The sequence below is a fragment of the Falco naumanni genome, chromosome 13 (assembly GCF_017639655.2).
Source record: "Falco naumanni isolate bFalNau1 chromosome 13, bFalNau1.pat, whole genome shotgun sequence".
NCBI classification, from domain to species: domain Eukaryota; kingdom Metazoa; phylum Chordata; class Aves; order Falconiformes; family Falconidae; genus Falco; species Falco naumanni.
The window spans coordinates 19698024-19708235 of NC_054066.1; the positions used below are offsets into that span (position 1 = coordinate 19698024).

Here is a 10212-nt window from a genome sequence, read left to right on the forward strand (position 1 = left end):
GGTGAGCAGCCCCCTGCCAGCCCTGCCACCACGGTCCAGCCTTGGGCAGGCTGCCTGGCACTGCGCGGGCAACCCCCTGCCCCAAGATCCAACCCCTCCATCTCCGTACAGCCAGGTCAGGGGCATGCTGCTGCGGGCACGGTCCTTTGCCCTGGGGCAACACGATGCCCTGATGCCATTGCCCTGGGGACATGTGCTCGCCCCGATTTCTCTGTGTTGTGCTCTGGAGAAGGTCAGAGGAGCTGAGTCGGGCTCAGGGCTCTGTAACTGAGTAAGAACAACCCAGGCACAATGTTTCCCTGGAGGGCAGGCGAGTAATTGAGGGGAACCATGTTGTAGTGACATTGCTTGCCCTGCCTAATCCCTTCCCCCTGGAGAAGGCTGTCCCTGGGAAGGGAAGATGGAGGAGATGGTGCTGTGGATGGCAGAGCCCCTCTCTGCCACCCTGGCTCTCCCCCTGTGCCATGTACCCCACTGCCCAGCGCACTCCTTCACCTCTTGCAGCCGATCTCCCAGTGAAGGAGGACAGATGTTTTGCCAGGCACCGTGCCTGCTGTGCAGCATGCCCAAGGTCACCCAGGCACCGATGTTGGAGCACCAGCCCAGCTTTTGGCCAGGGCAGCTCCCGCCCTCCTGGCTGCAGCACCCCTCCTCTCTGCTGCAGTGCTGGCCAGGTTTGCCCTGCAGAACCTCGTTCTTTCCAGAAGCCAACTGGACCGCTGTGGTGGGAGAAGGGGGACCTGGAAACCCAAGAGTAGGTGCAGCTGCCCCTAGTATGCTCCCTGTCCTTGGGGTGCTGGGCCATGTTTGCTTTGGCTTGCTGCTGACCCATCAACAGCTCAGATGTGCTGGTGTTAACATGATTAGCATTAAATTGGTTAACGCTTTCCCAGTGAGCAAGACCCACAGGGTACTAAGGCCACCTCCCTGCCATGACCACTCCAGTCCCCTTGGCCCCAGAGGTGCTGGATACTCCTGAGGACGATGCTCCTGTGCAGCTCCCTCTTAGCTGGGAGCTGGAGAGGACCTGGGGAGAAGGAATTCTGTCCCAGCAACGGTATGGTTCAATGCCTGCACTTCCAGCTGGTTTAAAGCAGTGCCCAAGTTTATAGAGAATTAGCCAGACTAAGGAATGCTATTTTTCTTTATTAGGTTAAAGGGTAAGCAAATACAATCAATCTTGTCATGTATCACAAGATGTCAGCAACTTCCCACCTCAGCCAGAAAATTACTGGCTCCTAAGTGGATTGTGGAATTACATTCATAACCACAGAAAACAAATATATACACGTATAGTTTAATGAAAACGCTGAAGGTCGTTACATCACATCATTATCACAAATAGGTTACTTCTGAGCTAATGTGATCAGCAACCAAACCCAGGCCATGGAGGAACCCCCACCTGGAGGAAGATGCAGCCCACGCAAAGAGGAGGCGGTATTGGTGAAGGGATCTGCAAGGGACAGAGCTGGCAAACACACCATGAACCCCTGCCTGGGCTGGTGCCCACGGCGAGCTGCTGCCCCAGCCCTGCCCCAGCCGGCCAGCCACGACGCAGCGCTCTGCCTCCTGTTTTAGTGGTGTGGCCATCTTGCGTTGTCCCTGCTCTGGCTCACTATGGCTTCTTCATTTAACAGCTTCCTAATTCAATTGCTCTTGTCCCCATCCTTCCCTTGCTGTAGGCTGCTGCAGATAACCTTGCTGAGCGCCTTTCGGAGATTTACCAGCGGGAGGGAGCCCATTAACTGATCTAAGCTTCAGAGTCGCTAATTGAAGCTAATGAATTAACTAAGCGGGTGTTGATTTCCAATCTGAACCTTTAAGAAGAGGGACAGGACCTCCTCTCCCCTCTGCCCCATCTCCTTCATCCCACTGTGGTCTCCTGCCCTGATAGTGCAGGATGCTCCCCACTCCACTTGCTCGGTTCTCAGTCACACCTGGCTTGGGGCCAGGCAGGAGCGAGGCGAGAGAAGAGCCCTTTTGAGCTGGGAAAACAAAAATAATCATTGTAATAACGGATGGTAAGACCCCGAGCTGCTGCCAAGATCACGAGCTGCTCAGAGAGCCTGAAGAGCAGTGAGGCTGTAAGTCAGCTGGCAAGCACAGGGCTGCCTGCCGTGGTGGCAGGGCAAAGGGCCCGGGATGCAGAGAGACGAGGAGGAGCGCGGGCTGAAGGCTTTCCTGCCTGGCAGGATAAGGGATGTGACCCAGCAGGGTCAGTCTCACTGTGGGCAGTGTGCCACGAAGGAAGCTGTGTGTGCCAGCCGCAGCGGGCCAGAGGGCTGCTTCTGCCCTGTGCCTGACCCAGCTTTAACCCTGCTCTCCCCACGGTCAGTGACACAAGGGTGGCCGAGTGACGGTTCATCCAGTACCAGGGTGATTGCGTTGCCAAACATAAACCGCTGCTCTCCTTGCTCAGCGAGGGACAGGAACAAATCACCCCTTTGTCAGCACCGGGCTGGTACTTTTGCAGCCCCGGGGCCCCAGCTCTGCTGTGTCCACATGTCAAAGACAAAACTAAAAGCAAAAATGTTAGGTGATACTCAGCAAGGTCCCCCGGACTGCAGGCAGCAGGAGGAGGGGGTCGCCCAGGCAAGCTCTGCTGTTCTAGGGAGGGGACGTGGCAGGGTTTTCCCACCCCAGAGCAGTGGCTCCTCCAAGAGGTGCAGGGCCGGTGACAATGGTGACGCTGCCCCATGCCATTGTATCATCGTGGATGAGCTGGCTGGTGCCACAGTGGAACAGGATCAAGCCTTACCCCAGAGATGCTTGTGGGCAGGTGGTCTTGGATACGTGTCCTTCCTGGAGATGATCTGCACACAAAGCTGGCAATGCCTGTCCCCATCCCAACCACAGAGCCACGCTGCAAGTCTCCATCACCCTTGTCACCCAGCAGGCAGGGACTGTGTTTCCCAGCCCTCAGACAGCAGCGTTTCCCCAGCATTTACTCTCCAAACCTGCCAAGGTGGCCCAGCTGCCACCCCAGGGGTCATGCAGGCAGCCTGAGCCCTGCCTGGCAGAGCCACGGCTGCACTTCAAATCCCCACCAATGCCAAGACCGTGGTGACAGGTACCATAAAACACATCCACACGAGCAGGCACGCGGCAGCGCCGAGGACTGCCTTGCTGGCTGGCTGCCTTCTCCAGAGAGCATTTTGCCTGATTCAGAAAGTGACCGCGGTTGCCCTGCCTGCCCAAGGCTCCTCCGGCAGAGCTGGGAGCTCTGGCGCTGTCCCAGAGAATTGTAGGAAAGCCGCGGCAGCTCAGAGCAGCTGTGGAAGTGGCACCGCGTTACTGAGGTCGCACAACTTGCTGCTTGCCCAGCTGATGTGGGCTGGCAGCGGCCGCACACATGCTGATGCTCACCAGGACCCACAGCGGGATGCTGTCCCTGTTCCCTGCCCAGCGCTTGCCTGCACCACCCGCTGCCTGTCAGTCACTGACGGCTTGAGTGTGCTAAACCCAGGGGCAGGCGTGCAAGGCAGTGGCACGCAGCACAGCAGGCACACCAGACAGAGTGCCAGGGGAAGCTGGATCACCAGCAGGCACAGGCACATGCAAAGTGCAGCCCCTTACACCCGGCAGCACATGCAGACCCCTAGCCTCAAGCCAGACTCTTCCACCTGAACCCAGGGCTTTCAGCCGAACCCAAATACCCTTAAAAAAAACCAAACCAAACCAACAAAGAATCAGTGTGGCTTTGTCATCAGGGCACAGGGACGCACATGTGCACAAGGACTGTGGTGGGCTCGCTGCAGCAGCACCGCAGGCACCCCACATTTGCAGCTGCGGCATGCTGCCTCTGTGCAGGGGCGGGCAGCCTGAGTCCGCCCTGATTTATCTCCCCTCCAAATTGTGAATGAACGAACTTTCTCCCAGAATAAATAACAATTGCTCAAAAGTTATTTTAGGGCTGGTCTCGGTCGCTGGAGTTTCCGCGCCTGCCGAGGCCCATCACATTGTTTTCTGCTGCTTTCCTTGGCACAGCCCCAATTCAGGGTTCAGAAGTTATTACTATAAAAGTCAAATTGCTTTGAGGGGGGGAGGCTGGGGGAGGCAGGGTTGGGGGAGAGTGAGGGGATGGGATTCTTGGAAAGTCTCCAGCCAGGGATAATTGGAGCTGTGCAGGGTTGGACCAGTCCCCGCCGTGCTCAGGGGAGCCTTTCACCTGGCCCATGGCCAGTGGGAGCTGGGGTGAGGAGACCTGGGGTGTTGCAGGCGCATCCCACCAGCAAGATGGGTGCTGCCAGGGCTTAGTGTGCTGGATGGGTCCTGGGGGCTCCAGGCTTGGTCCCTGCCATCTTCTGGAGAGCCCCTGCCCATCCTCCTCCTTGTGGCCCCTTCAACCTGCCCTCACCCTGCTTCCATTTAATGCTGGTTATTTCCCCATCTACAGCACTAATTACTTTCCTGTCTTGGCACTGAGGACCGCCTTAAGCCCTGAGGCATTAACATTTTATTTCCCTTCTAAAACTTCCTCTTTCAGTGTTTGCCACCACAACTCTTGGTAAATTTTTGCTGTCCCTAAAAACAAATGTCCTGCCTCTTCACACCAGGCACCACACTTGGTTGCAGTAAAGCTGGTGATGAGATGCCAGTCCCTGTCCTGCACCAAGCAGCTTCTCCCTCCATCCTTCAGGTCTGTTTCCCACCTCTCTGCAGCCAGGGCTTGCCCTGAACCTTCCGCAGTGCAGCGGGGCAGGAGCAGCTCATGGGTGTGGGACCTTGGTGGGGATGAGGGCACAGGCCACCTCTGTGGCCTCGTGGCATTGTGCCCTGGCTGCTGTGTCTCATAGCCTTCAACCTAAATTTAATGCTTTTTTTTTCCTTTTTAAAATGATTTTCATGAAATGATCACGCTGATGTGTCCATGCAACCTCATTAGGATTCAGTTTGCTCTCTGTCTCCCCCCAGGCTGCTTTATTTTTGTTATTTCCATTATTTAAGGCTGACCTTACAGCAATGACCAGCATTATCCTGGCAGATGAGGCCCCTGCTTTGCCAACCCCTCTGATCTGCACCCCAGAGTCCTGCCCTGGGGCTCCCCACTGCCACCCTGAAACTGGCACCTCAAATCCACCACTACACATGGTGCTGGGGAATCACTGCGAACACCCCTCAGCCAGGACTCCCAGGCTGGGAGCAGGCAGAAACACAGCCAGGAGATAAGATGTGGCTCAGCTTTGATATGTGCAGCTCGTACGCCTGGAGCAAAATCATCAAACACGGGTATCTGCTCTGCGAGACCGCTGTTGGGCAGCATCGGGCAGCGAGGCTTTGGGGGGACAGGGAGCAGCAACAGGAGGTTACCTGGCAGCAGGACGTGGCAGCAGATGTGACCTGCAGAGGGGACACCTTCGTGGCATCACCATGAAAGCCTGGCGCTGCTCTCGGCACTGCTTCTGATGCTTTGGTCCCACTGGTGCTCCAGCCCAGCTCAGCTGCCCTGGCATGGCACAGGGCACATCCCCAAGCCCTTCCCTACCCCATCGCCTGCCAGGGTGATGGGATGCTGTGCTACCTGTGATGGTCAGCGTGAGCAAATATAAAAGCATTAACTGAGTATAAAGAAGAAAAATGTGAGGAAAAGAGAGCAAGCAAGGTGAATCCCAGCTGGGCAGCTGGGAGACAGGCAGGGCACCCTGCCCTACACACCCTTGGTGTGTGGGTACCCCGGGCTGGGGCTGTGAGGCTGCTGTTCCACACCTGCAGCCACCTTGTGCCAGTGCCCGGGCATGGCTGCTGGCGAAAGGCCCTGCTCCTTGCAGCTTAAAGCCAGCAGAACGCATCCCTGGGGCCACATCCAGCCGGGCTGGTGGGCGAGGTGGGCTCGGGGCTCCTCCGGACACTTTTTCCACCTAACCCTTCCTTTTAATCCCCATGTGAGCCCCTACCACCCCGGCAGCCCCTCCGCCACCCCTCTCCCACAATAGCTGTCCACCAGGCGTAGCCGGTTCCTTCCCTAATGGATCTGGCAGCTGCTCCCTGTGCTGAGCTGCGTTTTGGTTTCCCCAAGCTGAGGTTTACTTGCACAGTCTACTGCAAAACGAGAGCTGGGGCCAGGCAGCAGCGATGCTCCCCCTGCCCCAGAGCAGCTCCCCTGCTGCTGGGTCATCCCCCCCGTACCCTCGCAGGCAGTCACCGGCGTGCTGGGGCGGGGGACGCGGGGGGAAGGAAGAAATAGAATCTCAGGAATCAGATTATGAACTGAGTAATATCACATGCGGAAGAGCCTGTGGGGAAGGGGCTTCCAGGGCTATTTTTGCCCAACAAAAGTTGCAATTAATTTGCAAAGGAAGTCGCTCAGCATTAAGAAACCCTCTGGGCAGAGCCCCGACCCAGGGATGCACGTCACATTATTTTCTCGTTTAAAAACCATCGCGCTGGTGAAGGGGGCTGCTCCCCCTGGGCTGGCACTGACGCAGAGCTGGGGGGGCTGGAGAAGGGGGGAGCTGGCTCCGGAGGGGCAGGCGTGTTTGGAGAGAGAGAGGGAGCTGAAATTAACCTTGGAAAGCATTCAAATTAGGCTGTGTAATAGGAGACCCACTTCTCTGGGTAAATTTGTTAGGATTAGGGCTCACTGAGCTGTTGAGGAGAATTCGGCGTGGCTCAGAGCCAGGGCGAAATGAAGCTCCTGGCTTGGTCGGCTGCGGGGAAGTCCAGGCTAATGGGCTTTGGTTCAAACTTTGATAGGAAAAAAATCCAGGAACAAAGGCACTAATTCTTCCAAAAGCCCCAAAATCTCAGTTTATACATTTCTGTTTATGTTCATTCATAATAGATATACACAGCTGTTCTTATCATTCATATTCAAATTCCACATGCATCTTTAGCAGTTATTACTCCCTCAAAATGAAAAAAAAAAAAAAAAAAAAAGCCCCCATATAGGTGTACCATGTGGTAGAATAAAAAAGCCCCAAAACCAACCTGCCCTGGGGTGTGAATTCTCCCAGCATCTATGTCTGAGCTCAGGTTGTTGCACTGGGGTCCACCCTCAGGGCAGGAGAGGACCCTGCTGCCAGCCTGGGCTGGACATTTTAGGGACTTATTTGAGGCTCTTTGTTATCTACCATGGACCCATCCGCTGAGCTGCCCCTGCCTGGGTAGCGAGGTGGCTGGTTCAGGTTCACTGCTGCTCCTGGCACCTGCCGGCGAGGGCACAGCTTTCCCCAGTGATGCTCTGCAAACTGGAGAGGAGTGGATGAACCTGACTTGCTCCCTAGGGCTGGGGCAGCTGTGCTCACGTTGCCCTGGGCAAACAGAAGGAAACAGGAAACTTTTCCAAATTCAGTGGTTTTCAGCTAAAAAATATAAAAATAATTGTGGTTTTGTTTCATTCAGTCTTTTCTTTTAAAAAAGTTTCTGTGTCTCACATTCTGGAGGATCTTTCCTTGCTTCCTTTAAAACTTACCCCTGGACTCCAGGCTAAGGAACAAAAAAGAGACATTTAAATCTGGATATCTCACAGAATATTTGTATCTTTAAACCTTTCTTCTTGATCCCTGAAGGTTGCTCCTACAGACAAATCTAGTGCTGTTGAGTAAAGCTCATTAATAAGAGCTAGCTGCTAGAATGAGCAACAGGGACACAGACCGCCCAGATACTTACAGTGTTGTCACTAGGTTTCAGAGTTAATCCCACTGAGAAGTTCCCCTCTTAACTCCGAGCTGTTGTTGTGCATATCCAGCCGGGGCTAGAAATGCTACTATTGATTCTTAGGATTATTAGGGATGGCTGAGACTCCATCCCTCTGCCAGTGGACATGCAATGGTACCTCACTGTGGAGAGCAGGATCAGCAGTAGTGGGACTGGGCTGCTGTACCAGTCCCTGACCCTCCTCCTCCTCCTCCTCCTCCTCCTCCTCCCCTCTGCACAGTGTGCGGGCAAGACGCAGGCTCTGCCATCCTGTGGCACAGACAAGGTCTGTCGCAGACGGCTCTCACCCAGGTCCCAGGGACAGGAGGGGGGTGACATGTCCTGTGGAGCAGCCTGCCGCTGCCGTATTTACATTCCAGCACAAATTGGCTTCCCCTCTCGTCTCTCACGTGTTCTGTCCCCATCCCCTCCTGCTGCGCATTCCCCCAGCTGCTGCAGCCCCTCCGTCTGGTTGAAATATCCTTTAATCAGGAGCTCATGTCTTCCAGCCACAGCAGAAGGGGAGCATCAGCCTGGGGACAGGGGACAACTTAAGCACGCCCAGCCAGGGCCCCCCATGCTGTACCTCAGCATGGTCCTCAGTTCCCCGGGGGGTGCACAGGGTGGTACCAGCATGTGGCCCCTGCTCGCCCTCAGCCCAAAGCCATGTCATCTCTGTCACTCAGGGCACAGTTTTAGCATCTGACCAGGATCTGTTTGGGTGCCTAAGAGACGTGAAGGGAGGTGTCATGCTGAGGCCGAAGGACTCCCACCCCCTGAGCTGCAGGAGAGGGGCCAGAGGAGTGGAAAGCAGGCTCACCCAGCCATCTTTTATTTAATGAACAAACACACAAAGACCTGGAAGCAATAAATCCAGAGCTTGGACTACAAAACCAAACACTCTGCAGCTCCCCCTTGGAACGGGGAGGGGGGGCGGGGAGCGAGAGGGAGAGGATGGCCACAAAACTAGCTGTGGAGCACATACATCGTGTCCCCTCTTGCAGCCACCCCGATAGAGGGACTGCCTGCTGAGCAACCTGGATGCTTTAAAGGGGCCCAGTCAGGGTGCTCTGGCCAAAAAAAAAGCAGCCCCAAAAAGCTGGCTGCACTAGTTCTTTTGGGCTGTTAGTCACCATACCTGAAGGATACACAGAGCATCCTTGGAAGCAGCCTGGATTGGCAGGTCCCAGGAAGAGCAGCCATCCCTCGGCCTCCTGGGAGCAGTGAGAGCAGAGCCCAGGGGTGCAGGGGGAGGACGAATACCCTCAAGGTCTGTGGCATTGCCCACACCCCATGCTAGGGGTGCCAGCCGTGCAGGCAGCCAGAGCCTCCTCAGGGGCCGTGGGCCATGCATGGTGTGCCAGCGGGGTGTCTGGCTGCTGCCCCGACACGAGGCTGCCCCGGGGGTGCGGCTGTGGGATGGGGCTTGCCCAAGCCGCTCTGCCAGGCAGGGCCCTGCCTGCACGGGGGCACCCAGCCAGGCATCCCCTGGTCTGGGTGCTGCCTGCCCGCGGGTGCAGAGCGGCATGGGGTGGCCAGGGCGACTCCCCACCTCCCAGTGCCCTGCAGAGAAACAACCAGGAGCTGCCAGACCCCACTGCTGCAGGCTCCTATCAGGTCTCCCCAGCCTGGCTCTCTCCCTCCTGCTGCCAGATCCCACTTCCCCACTCCCTGCCTTGCACCAGGAGCCAAATTTTCATGTTGCTGCGCTGGCCCTGTAGGGACCCTCGGGCTCACCGCTGCCTTCCCGCGCAGTGCAGCCCATGCAGCTGCAAAGATGAGTGCGCACTCAGGCCATTGGGATTGCCCCCAAGCCAACACAGCTCACCTCAGAAAGCCCTGGTCCCTCTCGGGAGGGGACATTCCACCTCAGAGCCTTGGAGAGTCCTGCTCACAGCGAGTGGAGATTCAGGCAGGAGGATGAGGATGGAGAGGTGACAGCATGACCAATGGACAACACAAGCCATGAGTGGGATCCTCGGCCAGACCCCCACCTCCCCATGGCCACCCTGCAGTAGTACCAGCTTTCCTCAAGTCCCTGCCAGGTGCGAGGCCAGGCTGGGTGCCCACCAGCCTCCCTCCCCAGGACCCCGCTCACCTGGCTGCCAGCCTGCCCAGGGACCCGGGCATCTCCCCTCGCAGCTAGGGAAGCCGCAGCAGTGTCGGAGCTGCCTTCTCCTTCCAGCGCTCGGGCAAACTGCTATTTGTGAAACAAAGGTGAAAACATCAAATCAAATGGATGAGTCAGAGGAGAAGTTCAAAAAAGGGGAGCGCAGGGGAGGTGGGGGAAGCAGGATCTCCATCTCCCCTCCCACCTGCCAGCAGGCAGGGGAGCAGGCAGCACACCTCGCCTGTTGGGCAGCCCATCACCGCTTCAAAGCGGGCGCAGATAGGATCTAGCAGCCAGAGACAGCGCGGAGCAGGCGCTTAGCGGAACGGAGATGGCTCCCGATAAGCCAACGTGTGAACTCCCAGGTTTAAATTAACTAATGACTTCAGATGCTGCCGATAGTCTGCAGGGGATGGGGAGGAGTGATTTATGGGGGAAGATTAAGCAGACTAATTAGGCCAGCCTCA

At 56.5% G+C, this 10212-nt stretch overlaps 1 long non-coding RNA gene across 1 annotated transcript; it reads right to left on the reverse strand.

Moving 5' to 3' along the window:
• Positions 1-1126: 1126 nt before the first annotated feature.
• On the reverse strand, positions 1127-9831 carry LOC121097002. Its single transcript, XR_005830738.1, has 2 exons — positions 9734-9831; positions 1127-9522 (listed from the first exon to the last, which is right to left on the reverse strand). It is a non-coding gene; the product is annotated as an uncharacterized LOC121097002 (long non-coding RNA).
• Positions 9832-10212: the final 381 nt, after the last annotated feature.